This window comes from Haemorhous mexicanus, chromosome 16 (assembly GCF_027477595.1).
Source record: "Haemorhous mexicanus isolate bHaeMex1 chromosome 16, bHaeMex1.pri, whole genome shotgun sequence".
NCBI lineage: Eukaryota > Metazoa > Chordata > Aves > Passeriformes > Fringillidae > Haemorhous > Haemorhous mexicanus.
The window spans coordinates 10,681,627-10,695,893 of NC_082356.1; the positions used below are offsets into that span (position 1 = coordinate 10,681,627).

The window sequence follows — 14,267 nt, forward strand, 5'->3', positions numbered from 1 at the left end:
GGACAGGCTCTACTGGGTGACGGGCTGGTGAACCCTAAGCCCTCAAGGCACGTGGGGCTGCCCTACCTGTCACACGATGGGGCCCAGCGCAAGAGGGTGATCATCACGTCCGAGGGGTATTCCTCGGTCAGCTCCAGAAGGGCCTCGTCCAGCCTGTGCCCAGCAGACTCATTGGCCGTGAGCCACTGGTGGATGTACCTCACCATGGCGGGCACCTGCAGAAGGCACGGGGAGACTCGGAGACCTGCCAGAGCAGCAACTTGCCCAGCTTCCCCTAAGAAGTGCTTCCCTTCCAACCACATTGGGCTGGGCCTCAAGAGCCGAGGGAGCCCGGCATAGCTGGCTCGAGGTGCCACAGCAGTGCTGGGGCGATCGAGCCCTTGCCCCAGGCTGCTTACTTGCGTTGGATCGGAGACACCCTCCTCCACAAGCAAATCCAGCATGGCAGCACCGGTCTCAGCATTGAGGAACAGAAGGTCCGCCAAGAGGCCGGTGCCCACACCAGCGGTCTCTTCCTGCCAAAGGCACATGATGGAGTCACAGAGGGTCTGCAGGAGAAGGGCAGGAAGGGAGGGAGCATCCATGGAGCACTCCAAGCCTGGTGCTTGGCTGAGCAGTGACAGCAGGCCCAGCCCAGGCAGGGATGGCCGCAGGTACCTGTGCTGTTCCGCAAAAGCGGCCAGGGGCGGCTTCCTGCTCTTGTGTCCACTCCTCAGCTGCATCTGGCAGAGAGCGAGCACAGACAGGGCTGAGGGGCTGCGGGAGAGGCCGGAGAACAGAGCCCAGCCCTGCGCTCCCCAGGCAGGGAGAGCCTCGGCATGCCCCGGGGGATGGAGCACAGCTGCCAGATGATCCAGCCCAGCTTCTGTCTTATCCATGGGCATGTCCACAGGGATGGGATGGGGCCAAGCTGGCTGCAGGCTCCAGCCCTGCAGCCCAGCTCTGACACTCACCCTCCTGCAGCAGCTGGAACTGCTCCAGTTCTTCAGGCTGCTGTGCTGAGGGAGCTCCAGCCTCTTCCTCCTCCACCCAGGCCAGCTTGGTCATGCTGGGTGGTCTCTGCTCCATGTCACTCTTTGCAGTTATGAGTGCCTGCTGAAGCAGAGAGGCCTCGGAAGAGCTGAAGATGAGCAAGTGCTGCAGTCGTACCTAGAAGGCACCTGCAACAGAGGGGCCTTGGGAATGCTACAGGACAGTAAGTCCTGCAGTCTGTCCTCAAGGGCACCAGCAAGAGAGAAGTCTCTAGAAAGAAATAGGACTGAGAGTCCCGCAGTCTATCCTCGAGGGCACTGGCCGCAGGGATGGCAGATGCTTCGGAAATGCTCCACGTCACCGAGTCCCGCAGCCTGGCCTCGAGGTCACCTGCACAGAGAACACCTCGGAAAAGCTCCGGGTCAGCAAGGAATGAGTTGGCTGTGTGGGGGCTCCTCACTGCACTGCTCTTTCCCGACCTGTCCCGTTGCGTGCACCGAGCACTGTGGCACGGCTGTGTCACTGTCAGCACATATATCACGACGTGTCACAAAGGGTCACCATGGAACACTCTCTCCCTTACCATCCCATGGTGACCACAGTGCACTGTGTCACAGAGAGCCCCAGGACACACCCCCACCCCACCCAAACTGCCCCAGCTTGCATGGAAGACCTTGCCCCAAGTGTTGAAAACGCAGCTAGCAGGAACTTTAGGAACAGCCAAACAAGAAGCAGCTGCTCCTCTGCTCTGCCTGCTCAGGGCAGCAGAATGAGCCCCCATGGCTGCCAACGGAGCAGGGCAGGAAGGGCACCGGGGCCTTCCACTGGCCCTGCCACGGCCCCTTTGGGACCAGTCCCGGTGCTGGGGGGCCCGGCCCACTCACAGGGGCGTGACACAGACACGGGCAGGCATGCTGCTCAGTCCCCTGGGGCATGCTGCCATCAGGAGTCCCTGAGGAGGGGGTGGGCATTCAACTCCCTCTCGGAGGAATTGGTGGCAGCTCAGCTTGCCAAGTCCTTGCCACATCATCTTTATGTCCTGCTCCATGCTGGACTGTTCTGTGTTCATCTTGCTCACCTCCTCATGGAGACCCTGACACAAACCCATGGCCTAGGACCCCTTATCCTTCCATTTGGAGCCCATCACACAGCCAGGTCAGCAGGGATGGATCCAGGCTCTGTGCTGGATCATGGAATCCCCTCTGAATGGCAAAGACCTGCTGCCCTCTGGCAGTGTGAAGCCATTCTCCTGTTTGTCCTGGCCCTCCAGACACTTGTCCAAAGCCCCTCTCAGTCTCTCTTGGAAGCCCTTTAGGCACTAGAAGAGGCTCTAAGGTCTCCCTGGAGCCTTTCCTTCTCCAAGCTGACCACCCTCAGCTCTCACCCTTTCCTCACAGGAGAGGGCTCCAGCCCTGGGAATATCTTCATGGTCTCCTCTGGATTTGGTCAAACAGCTCCATGTCCTTCCTGTGCTGAGACCCCAGGGCTGGAGGCAGCTCTGTGTCACAGCACATGTCGCAGTTGAGATGGCCACCATACACAGAGAATCACCACACAATATCAGAAAGCTCCAACCCACACACTGTAACACCTCACCTCTTTAGAAGGCTGCAAGCATCTGCCCTTCTTCTCCTTCAGCCCAGCCTTTCATAGTCCTCCTGTTGACGCACTGCACCTGTTTGCCCTCTGCTCCCTTTGGTGGTTGGTCAGTGCCCCTGGGCACTCCAGAGCTCATTGCTGTCAGTGCTGCTCACAGCTGTTCCCAGTGGGATGAGGCTGGGCCCAGCCCCACTCCCAGTCACCACAAACTGTGTGCCTACAGCTTTGCAGATGTTCAGGTCTCACCCTGAACTCCCTGTCCTTCTGCCCACGCTGTGTGATCAGCCCAGCACATGGTTGGTTTCTGGGGGTGAGTGCACATGGCCAAGGCATGTCCAGCTCCCACCCACCGGTATCCACAGCTCCTCCTTGGCAGGGCTGCTCTCAATCCCTTCATCCCCCAAGCTGGACTGATGCTGGGGGTTGCCCTCACCCAGGTGCAGCATCAGCACTTGGCCTTGTTGAACCTCATGAGGCTTCCATGGGCCACTTCCTCAGTTTGTCCAGGTCCCTCTGCATCATTCAGTCCTTCAGGTGAGGCACTGCACCCTCAGCTTGGTGCCATCTGCAAACTTGCTGAGGGTGCACTCGATCCCTTCATCCATGTCATTCATAAAAATATTACACAGTACTGATCCCTGTACAGACCCTGAGGATCACTTGCTTTCTCCTAAGTGTACCAGGACACTGGAAGACCTTGTGGGACAAAGTGGGTGGCATCATGTCAAGAGACAGTGCTTAGGATCACCATGGTTGTGGCTAAATCTTGGATCTCTTTTTATTGCATGTAATAAACCAGGCTGCATTTGTATCTCTCTTTTCATGTGCTGCAACTCCTGAAAAACAGAAACAGATTTCCTCCAAAACAGAAAAATAATCTCAGAAAGTTTTCTTGGAAGAGTCTGGGGCTGCCACCCAAGATGTCAGGTCCCAAAACCATACATCAAAAGACTCCAGATGCCTGGGATGAATCTTGAATAGATTCCAAACCTGAGAGTTTCTCCAAAGGAAAAAAAATCACCTCAGCTAACATCCTGGGAGTAGTCTAGGACTGACACCTGGCATCTCTGAAATCAGAGATCAAAATACTCTAGAAGATCCCTAGGAAGAGTGCCAGAGGACTCCTGGAAGAAGCAGTTTCTATCAAACAAGAATTGTACTGAATATATCCTGTATCTACTTGATCTCTTCTGCATGTGCTCAATCCAAAATTGCAGCTTGGAGCAGATTTTAACAATAGGTGAAATCCACACAGCCATGTCCTCTCAAGACACATCACCACATGACACTTGAATAATTCAGTTTCAGCAAGAAGAAATTCAAATGCAGAGTAATATCACAGACAGGTATAAAGAGGTCCATAATTTGGAAAAGGCAAACAGGGCTGAGTTGAAACAGCCTGAGTTGAATCTTCTTAAATAAATAAGTTTTTCTGTCTTGCTTATCTGCATGAGCGTAAGCAGCAGGATGAGGGAAGTGATCATTCCCCTTTAGTGAGCTGCTTCCTTGATTACATTTTTCTGTGGCTAAATGCTTTAGAGGAGGCACAGGCTCCCAGCATGGTTTGGTGGATATGGTGCTCACACGTCTGGGGACAGGCAAGCCAAGCCACATGACATGAGGCTGCTGTGCCAGCTCCCCTCTGCCTGGGACACACACTAGCAGACAGAAAGGAGAACACAGTGAAGTTCCTCTTGCATCACCCTTAGCAATTTATTATCCCATCTGACTTCCAGCTCTGACAATGACCTGTGAATGCCCCAGGGCACCACGGTCTGAGTTGGGGGAAGCCTGGAGCCCTGGGCTCAGGCTGTGCCATGATGCCAACCACCTCACAGCTTTCTGCTTCAGCTGCCCCTTCTCCAAGGGCTGGTGGTGACTTCACCTGCGGAAGGTAGGTGCCACCAGCTGGGGGACAGAACAATAAGAAAATTAAGCAAAGCACTCCTTTTCTTACACACCTGGGGGAGGACAGGTGTCCTTCCCCTCCCAGCATGGGCTCCAGAGTAGAGCGAGTAACTCAAAGGCCATCACTGGCACCCACAGTACAGAGGTCAGCTCAGCAGGGATTGTGCGGTGCCCCCCAAGCCCCAGTGGTGGGCACAGGGGAGACCCCAAATTCCACACTCTTGGTATAGACAGACAGAATGTGACAATAAAGGCAGCCTTGCGACCCAGGATGAGAGTCTGTCCAAATGTGAAATACAACACAGCTCGGCAGCTTCATCTGATCTTCAAAATGGTCTGAAAAGGCACTTCACTCCCCATCTGGGGATGGGGAACATACCTGGAAAAAACCTTAGAAAGGGAATGTTTAGAAGAGGTTCAACAGCAAGCAGAGGCTCTGCAGCACCAGCACAGCACCCTTCCCTGGCAGAGGCAGCAGTCCACATGCTAAGGTCAGCATGGAGATATCCCATGCAACACACACCGCCACGGCCCCACACAGACACCGGGATCCAAGACAAGTCCAGGGCTGCAGGTTCAAGTAGACAGGGCTCCCTGCTCCTCCTGCCCTGCCCCAGCCGAGGGGCTGGCTCTGGCTCTGGCTGGCAGCTACCCAGCCAGGGGGCTGTTGGGATGCAGCCGGCAGAACCGCCCCAGCGTCCAGATGGGGAAGATGTTGCGGTACACGGTGTAACTGATGGCACACGACTTGTTGAACACCCCAGCAATGTTCTCCTGGGAGACAAGCAGAGAGCAGAATGGTATGAGTGACAGGGGACTGCTGCGTGTTCAGGAACTTCTTGGAAAGACTAAAGATGTACCTGAGGCCAGTCCCTGTTGGGCAGCTGCTTATCCATCAACACTTTAATGCCCCTTTCCAGCACACTGATGTCAGGGTACCTACAAAGCACAAGGGAAATGTAAGCATCTTTATCCAAACATCTGCAAACCCTCATCCACATGTCTGGGGAGCTCAACCACCTCCAGGCTGCCCCAAGCTTGCCCCAGGCATGCTGAGTGCTTTGGGACTTTCCCCACAACCCCAAGACACTAAATAATATGAATACGGCACCATTTTCCCAGGCTGGAGGCCTGCAGTCATGATCAAAAGCTTTGCTTTGCACTGGGTCACACCAGCCAGGCCCAGGGCCACCCAACCCAGCTTGATCTCTTTTCCCTGAGCACTGGGGCTACTCTTACCTGACAGCCATGAGCCCCAGCAGGGCCCAACAGGTGTTGTGGATCTGTGACTCGGCACTCTGCACGTATGTGTGCAGCTCACAGGACTCGAAATCCTCTCCCCACCCGCCATCTGCCATCTGCTTGGAGATCAGGAACTGGCAGGCCTGGGCCACTTCTTGGCAGACAGTCCTGCAGGGATGGGAGCCAGAATCAAGACAGGACTGGGGACAGAGAGTATTTGGATGCTCACAGTTCTCAGCTGCAAAGAGAAGAAGTGCCCATGGCTGGGACTGCCCTGAGTTTGAAAGTGAGGCAGCAAGTATGCCCTGGCCATACTGCAGGCACTGGATTTGGGAGGAGCAGTCCCTGAGGCAGGAGAGCCCATGCACAGCCAGGGATCCATCCAGCTCCACCACGGAGTCCTGCCCTGGCCCAGGAGGTAGGCAGGGCTAGGGCACCCAGACATTCCCTTCGCACCCGTCATGGTATGTGTGCTGCATGCTGGCAAACGCCTCCAGACCAAACCAGGTGCCGTAGGTGAAACAAACCCCCCAGCTCCTAGAAGAAGGGGAGAGCAGCACTGTCAGGGGTGAAGGCCACAGGGAGAGGCAGGCTGCAACACAGCTGTGTTCACAGCAGAGCAGAGCCAGGCACAGAGCTACAGCCTGCCTTCCCCTATGACCCAACCATGCCCAGTCCCACCAGCACCTGCTCCCAGCTAACTCAGGTGTCAGCAGAACTGGGACCACAGGAGCTGGAGCCACCTCAAACTTCTCTGCGTCTTGTACCTGTTCTGCCTGGGCTGGAGGGAGGTTAACTGAGAGCAAAGCACAGCAGCTAGAGGAGGATCAGCCCTTCTTTTCCCTCCCACAGATCCTGCCAGCCAGGAATGCTTGCCATGATGATCCCTCTCCCACTGGGGCAGCCAGAAGAAAACGGGGTGCTGGGAACACCACCTACCCTTCCCAGGACCCATCCGCTCGCTGCTTCTTGCGACAGAAATCCAGGCCCTTCTGCAGAGTCTCCCTGGACAGGAAAGAAGTCATCCATTTCAGAAACAACTCAACCTCAGTGTTTGCTTCACTGGGGGCTCCATCAGCCCCTCTGACGCTTGGATGGGTCCCATTATTGGAGGGCACAAGAGACAAGAGCATGCCGACAGGCAGCTACATTGTTCAGGAGGCCATGGCAGGCAGCTTGGGACACTGAGCCTGCCTTCTCCCCTGGCCAGCTCTCATCTCAGTGCCTCACCTGATCTCCATGGCTCGGTGCTCAGGGAACTAGCTCTGGAAGTGTCTCAGTGCCTGCATGACAGCTGATGTGCATTCCACGTATGTGTAGTCAATCATGATGTCACCTGCCAGCAGGCAATGGGTATCAGTGCCACAGCCCCTGTGTGGGCAAGCCTCCAGGCCAGCTGCTGCCAGCCTGCCCCAGACCCAGGGCACATTGATCCCCTGTCAGGCACCCACTGGGCATGGTGAGCCCAGGCCACTTTGTCCCTTCTCAGTGGGCAGGACAACCAACCCCCAGAGCTGCCCTTACCAAACACCTCCGAGGGGTTCAGCAGCTCCAGTAAGTGGCCTCCTTGCTTGGTTTTGTAAGTGGCAAAGCCTCCATCAGAGTTCCTCATGCTCAGCAACTGCCCAGACAAGCAGAGATGGGGGTGGTACAACCTCATGGGCAGTACTACTCCAGTCTGGCCTCAAGCCAGCTGTGAGAATAAAGTCAGACCTACAGGTCTATGGGGCGGGCAGAAAACCCAGGTCCCAAACCACCGTGACAAAGCAAGCTCAGTCTGGGCCATCACATGACATTAGGTCACATAGGCAGCTCTGAATCAAGTGAGGGTGGAAACCTCCAGGAGCACATGGCTTTGGATGCGCTCTGGTTCTCCAAAGGGAAAGCAGAGCACCGTGTTGCTTTTGGAAAAGCTGAGCTGAGCTGGAGGAAGCTGAGCAGGAGCCTGAAATGGCACCTAAAGGCCTCTCACTGCTTCTGCTCCATCAGCCTGATTGCAGGGCTCTTTCAGAACATGTTTCCTGCAGTGCCAATGCCATTGATGAGAAGTGATTCCAGCACAAAGTAGAGAAGACTCAGCCCCTGAGCTGTGACTGTGAACTGCACAAAGGGAGCCAAACTGGCTGAGAGAGGCAGAGATTCCTACCAGGAGCCAAGATTAACCAAGGAGACACAGGGTGTGGGATAGACTCAAGGCACAGCATGAGAGCAGGTAAAAACTCTAGAGCCCTCAACATTCCTATCAATCCAGAGCTTGCAAGAGAAGGAAACTATTTGGGGTAGATACCATCAATGCAGGGCCAAAATCAGGGGGCAATTCCCAATACTGGAAGATTTCCACCATCTTGCAGAACAAGGTGCTGAGACATTTTCTTCTGCACGTGATGCAGCAGAGAACTTGCTTTGCTGTACACTCAGGGAATGACAGCACTCTCCTCTTCCAGCACAGTGTTAAAGCTCCGGGTGCCAGCACTTACCTTGTCCTTATTAATGAGAGACAGCTCCATCTCAGAGACCTCCCGAGCGACGAAGTTCTGAAATACCAGCTCTGGTGGGGAAACCCCAAACCAGCTCTGTTTCGGGGCAGCTGACGGCAGCTGGAGGGGAGAGAGAGAGCAGGGAGAGCTTCAGCTGCTGGGAGGAAGGTTCATGAAGGAGAATCTTCCACTGATCCCCAGGGAAGTACAGACTCTGGGCGAGCACGTCTGCCCAGCCCACACTGGGCAAACAGTGGCTCACCCACCTCTGCTCTGAGTGATCCAGAGCTGCTGGGCCACACAGAGCAGGCTCAGGCCAAGCTGCTCTTTTGGCATCTATTTCTCCAGGTTTCTTTCTCCACAATGCCAGGCAGCACTTCCCTTAAGCACAGCCCTGTGCCCATGTGGTCACAGAGCTCTGGGGCATTGACTGAGCATTCATGGAGTAAGTCAAACCCATGGATTTACAGGAGACTCCATGGGAAACAATTCTGGGATGTCCTTTACTCTGAGACAGGGAAACCCAGGCCCACACAACTGCAAATATCTTTTTTGCTCTAGAACTTAGACCTATCAGTAAGAAGAGCACAGGACCAGAGGAGGTGTGAGAGATGAGGTGATATTTGGCTGAAGCCAAAAGGTTATTAAAGAAAAGAATGGAATTTGTTGGTTCTATGTGTTGTTTGTGGTTTGGATTTGTTCAGGTTGGGTGTTGAGTGTTGCAGTGAGAGGGACGGGGTTGAAGACCTGACCAAAAGAAAGTAGGACAAGAGGGGAGGGGAGAGAAAAGTTGGTGGTCAGTAGGGAATGGAAGCTCCTGAGTACCCATCCAATGGGAAAGGGGATAGGGACCGTCCCAGCCGGGTGTAAAGGGCACATTAAGATTGCCATTTTCTCAGAGGGTGTGTGTGTGCTTGGCTCTCGGGGAGGGAGACACACCCGGCTCAGCTGAATCCTCACTAATAAACAGTTTTCTTTTGCTTTGATGATTTTGTCCCCTTTCATTGTAATTAAAAGTCAGTGTGTTTCAAACAGAGGGAAAGGCAAAAATAAAAAGACAGATGAGGTGAAAATCAAAACACAAGGGAGGTGAATGATGAATGAGGATAAGGTTCAGTTATTTTCTCAGCAACTTGGGTAAAAGTAGAGTTGGTATCTCCTTTTCCCAGGAGTTTTAAATGGGTGCTTTCTTGTCATTACTGCTATCTTATTTAATGCCACTGTAGAGGCACGTCTGGAATGACACAACAACAGCAAATGCTTCAGGAGCAGAGACATTGCTTTGAGAAAACTCTCCCCTGCTTTGTCTGCCTGCTTCAGCCACAATGCTGTCACTGCAGGGACACCAGCAGGTCACCTGTGGGACTTCACAGCGGACACATTCTGCTGAAGGGAGTGGCTGCAGCACACTGGCCCTTAGGTGGGCCCTTCCCTGAGGTGTTCCCAATGCCCCTCTCCAGGACAATCCTTAAACACTTTGTTCCATGTCTCCTGCTGCCAATTTCCTGCTCAACAGCCCACCTCGGTCACCTGCCCCTTTGGACTGTGCTTTCTACTGGGCCAGTCCTGCCAGAAAAGCAGCTTTAAACACACCTCTAAGTAGGCACTGATCCAGATAAAGCACATCCATTCCCCTCTGCCCAGGGCCAGTCCCCTGCACATCTGGCAGCCTGCAAAATCTAACACCCTGTCAGGGTCCAACACATTCTTCCAGCCCGAAGCAGGAATGCAATTTGTTTTGTTAAATCTGAAGTAATTCCTGCAGATCCTTGGCCTTCAAAGGCCAACACTTCCACTCTGGAGGGAATCCTGTGACCCCAAGCATTTGATAGTGACCACACCAAAGCTAGAGGAGGCTCTCTCAGCAGGAGAATGGCAAATGGCAATGTTGTGCCTTTGTGTCCCCAGCCTTCCCCCTGTTAGCAATGGCAGCTACACTCCAGCACAGCCCAGCAGCTTTAACAATTTTTCTATTCAAAAGACATTTTCCATTAAGTCTTGTTTCACTAATCCTTCATGAAAAAATGTCTGTTCAAATAAATTTATGACCTCTTGAGCTAATTATTGAACATGTTATTGGCACTCAGAGGATAAAAATCGACCTTTTTGAACAAAAGGCCTTTTTCTTGTTTCTCTGAACATACATGAGAAAAACCAGAAGTACAAATGAATTTCCCTTTCTCTTCGCTTGCACTACCACAAAATACCAACTGAAGTGCTGTATTTGTACCAGATATGCTTGGGCAAGCCCTGAGGAACATGACAAAACCATTTCAGAGCCACCAACTGCTTCTGTGTCTTGAAACCAATGCTCTTACATGGCTCTTACAAATATTCCTGGCCTTGTAAGCAGTGGAGAGAAGCTCTATGTGCCAAGGACCATGAAAAGGGTGCTCAAGACAACCCATTTGCTAGGTCTGGATGGTAGTAGCTTTCAGGTCTGGATTAATTATTCCCTGTGACACCTAAGCCCAGCTCTGCATTCTTGCATATTTAGTCTACTTTTCAAAGCTACTAAAGACACTTCCTGCTAACAAGCTTTAAAATTTAAAGATGGAACATTCTAGAAAACTTTTTGTCCAAATACTGACATTGTATTATTTAACTGAACACTCTCTCATGTTCCAGTCTTGATGAAGTGACACCACAGGAGGAGTCAGTGGATGAGAATTTAGGAGAAGCTGACAGACAGGAAAAAGAAAAAGCAAATCTTACCACAAACTTCAGTACAGTGTCCAATTGTTAGAATAATACTGATTTTTTTCTCCTGTGCTCAGTGTCTCATAGGACAGCAGCTTCAGCAGCTCTGACAGAGTGGGATACTTTGCCAAGACAACACTCATGGCAGCTGTTGGTTAAAATGATTGGAAGGAAAAGAAAGTCGATTGTGAGTGTACAGGAATTATCCAAGGATCAAATGCTGGGTTTGGAGGGAACTGTACAGAGCCCTCAAAGCCTTGGGCCTGCTCAGCCCTGCCCTGCTCCACCTTGAACAGCTCAGATTACCCCACCCCTCCTGTGCTGCTCCCAAATCCAGCCCTGCCCATCTTCCCAGCCTGTGCTCCACGGAGAGGAGGCAGAAGATCTGATGAATGAGGAGGGCTTTGCACTGTGCAACTTCTGCAGATCCCTGCTGAATTTCTCCATGTCCTTGATCAGCTCCAGCATGAAGCCAGAGAGAGTTGAATAAGCTTTGACACGCAGAGTATCTGCCATAAAAAGAGCAGGGGGCAAGCCCTTCCTGGCACTGGCAACACCACTGCTAGAGCATCCACACTGAGGCCCAGTCCTGTCACACCCAACTGAGCTGAAACTACCCTCACAACTAGTGCAGGCTGATGCTTTTCAACTTCTGGGAATTTCCATTTGAAGCTCTTATGGCAGAAGTGTGAGATACAGCAACCATGGCCACAGCACAGGCTCGTCAGGATCACAGGTTTCTGCAAACCTTCTGTGGAAAACACAAAACCTCATCAGGAGAGCAGTACCCGGCCAGCAAACCAGAGCAGAGTGTGCTGTGCACAAACACCACGTCTGTTCAGCTCCACCTCTAAATGACTAAAGCTTCCTAAAGCTACACAATTTATTATTCAGCCATAGGCATAACTCCAGGATCCAAACTGACTGGTCAAATCCAGGCCCAGAGCTCAGCTTTACTTACCCAGCATGGGCAGGAGCATCTCAGTTTTAATTTTCAGTTGGGTTTAAATTTCACTGCATTTATTTGAGCAATGATGGGACAGTAATCCACCTCAGATGAACTGAATCACTCCCCACTTACACCTCTGAGTTTTAAAAAGCATTGCAACATCCACTGGGATGTGGAGAACTTAACTGCCTTTAAGCATTCATTTCTGCAACTTTTCCAGCAGCACAAAACTTTAAAAATAGCATTTTAAAGTTGCCATAGATCAAAAATGTCTTTCCACTCACAGTTAGTAGCAATACAGGCAGCCAGAATCTTTGTTACTACCACTGCAAGTTTCATGCTGGAGTGACACAAACAGGAATCAGGCATAAGCTCAAAGAGAACTCTGGCTAATGTATCCAATCCTCCAATAGAAACAAAAGATTTCTGCACATCTGCTCAGTGGAAAAAAGAAAAAAATGTGATTTAAGCAACAGAGTCTGCAAATTCTTTTACCATTTCACCAAGTTAAGTCCATCAGAGTTTTTCTGTGCATGTGTCAGTCATTACATTTCTTATACAACAGAAGCTGGAGATACATTAATCTCAAGAAATGCAGTAACCGCAGATAAAATAGTTCCAGGAAAACATGACCCTGATATGTGCACACAAATGGCAAACATCATGCCTGAGTTCTACCTAAGTCATTGTTTTCAGCCATGTCACAAGGACTTTAATTTAGACACACTTTTAATCAGAACAGCTCCCAGCAGTTTTACTGACCCTATCAAATGTAAGCAGACTTTGGCTATTTGTGGACTTGAGCACAGCACAGTGTAAGTAAAGATGGTGGAATACAGTGGTCAAAGTGGGAAGAGCAGCAAATGACTTTGTAGAGATTGACAAGAAAGAAAAACCCATTTAGCTCTTGAATTAAACTTCCTTTTATCAAATGCAAAGCTGTGTAAAGCTTGAGCTGCACTTCCAGTTGTTTGCAACTGTGAGACCAAGAAATGAACAGATGGGACGAACTATCTCAGGCTCTGTGCAACTCTCTAGCCACCCTTTGGCATAGGGAAAAACCCCACAGCAAATGTTCTGATTATCTTCTAGAAAAGTAAAAACAAATTACCCCAAATCAAAACGCAATGAAATCAACTTCAGCTGAACAGTAAAAATGAAACCAAAGTGTTACCAATTTGGAGAATATCTCTGAACTTCTTCCACAGTTTTCAGAGCAACACGTCCCGTGCTGGGGGTTGTTGACACAGGCACAGAGAGTGCTGCACACTGAGGACCAGAGCTGATAGCAGGGATCAGTGTTTTCAGCTGACAGATTCTTCTCAGATATGGAGAGAGATGTTCTGTTAAGGAAATGCAAACAAGTCCCAGACAGTCAAGGAAACATAGCTGCTAACCAGCCTACTATTTGTCTGTTTGAATTGCAACCCTGTTCACCTGAACAACTGCAGCAGCAGGCTGATGCAGCCTGTGTCTCTGACATGGGTTTGCCCATTTTCTAAAAGAGAACACACACAAGACTCCAGAGACAAATGCAACTGCAGACAAAATCTTAACAGCAAGTTGAATTTACATACATACATTCCCTTTCCTAAGCACATATCCTCCCCACAAGGAAATGTAAAATCATATCAACATATTGGTAAATAACCTTTCTATGTCTCTCTCTTTCTAGACACTCTCAGAAACTATGGGTTTGCATTTGCAAACTCTCTTCTTAGAACTAAACCACGTTCTGCTGTTTAAGGAAATCCCAGTGAGCAATGACCTACTTCGACAATTCAGGTTCGGTTACATGCAAACATTCATCTTTATAAATGCACTTCACCAAAACATTGCTTATTGCATGTTCCAAAGTTTGGACTGCAGATTGGCAAATAGAAAAGGAGTGTTCTTGTAACACAGAAAAAAACCCAACTTACCATTATTTGACACCAGTACTAAGATGACAGAAACAGACATTCTTTTCAAGTTCACATCAGAATCCTTTTAAATTCAAAATAAAATGAGTTCTTCAAGCAATGCAGAAGTACACAAAGTCTGTTGACAAGACACTGAAAACAAAAAGTGAAAACCATTAAGTCCTAAAGTAAGCTACTCATTATCCTAAATTATTAAGTTTCAGTTGTGGCCAGTATGTGGGGAGCAGAGACAGGGCAGGACTATGAAGTGCCTGAGGGCTTCCCCCTGCAGTGAGTTCTACACCAAGCAGGACCCTGGCAAGCTCTGGAACAATCCAGGAGTCACTGAACACTTGCTGCTGAGGGAGAGGGGGAGTGCAGCTGTCTGGTAACTTAAAGACACCCTGTGTGCACAAGTCAGCAAGGCACAGATCAAATCTGGGGATGGACAGGGCAACTGGGGCCCCTTCCCTGCCCTTGCTCCAACTGACAATCTTGTAGTCCCATTTTGTGAGACCA

At 50.9% G+C, this 14,267-nt stretch overlaps 1 protein-coding gene and 1 pseudogene across 1 annotated transcript in view; one reads left to right on the plus strand and one right to left on the minus strand.

Annotated features, from left to right (window-relative positions):
* LOC132334720 (zinc finger protein 883-like) overlaps positions 1–14,267 on the plus strand; it is a 156,559-nt gene that overhangs the window by 105,770 nt on the left and 36,522 nt on the right. The gene's annotated exons all lie outside the window — the stretch shown is intronic.
* On the minus strand, positions 4,260–7,643 carry LOC132334853 (lanosterol synthase-like; annotated as a pseudogene).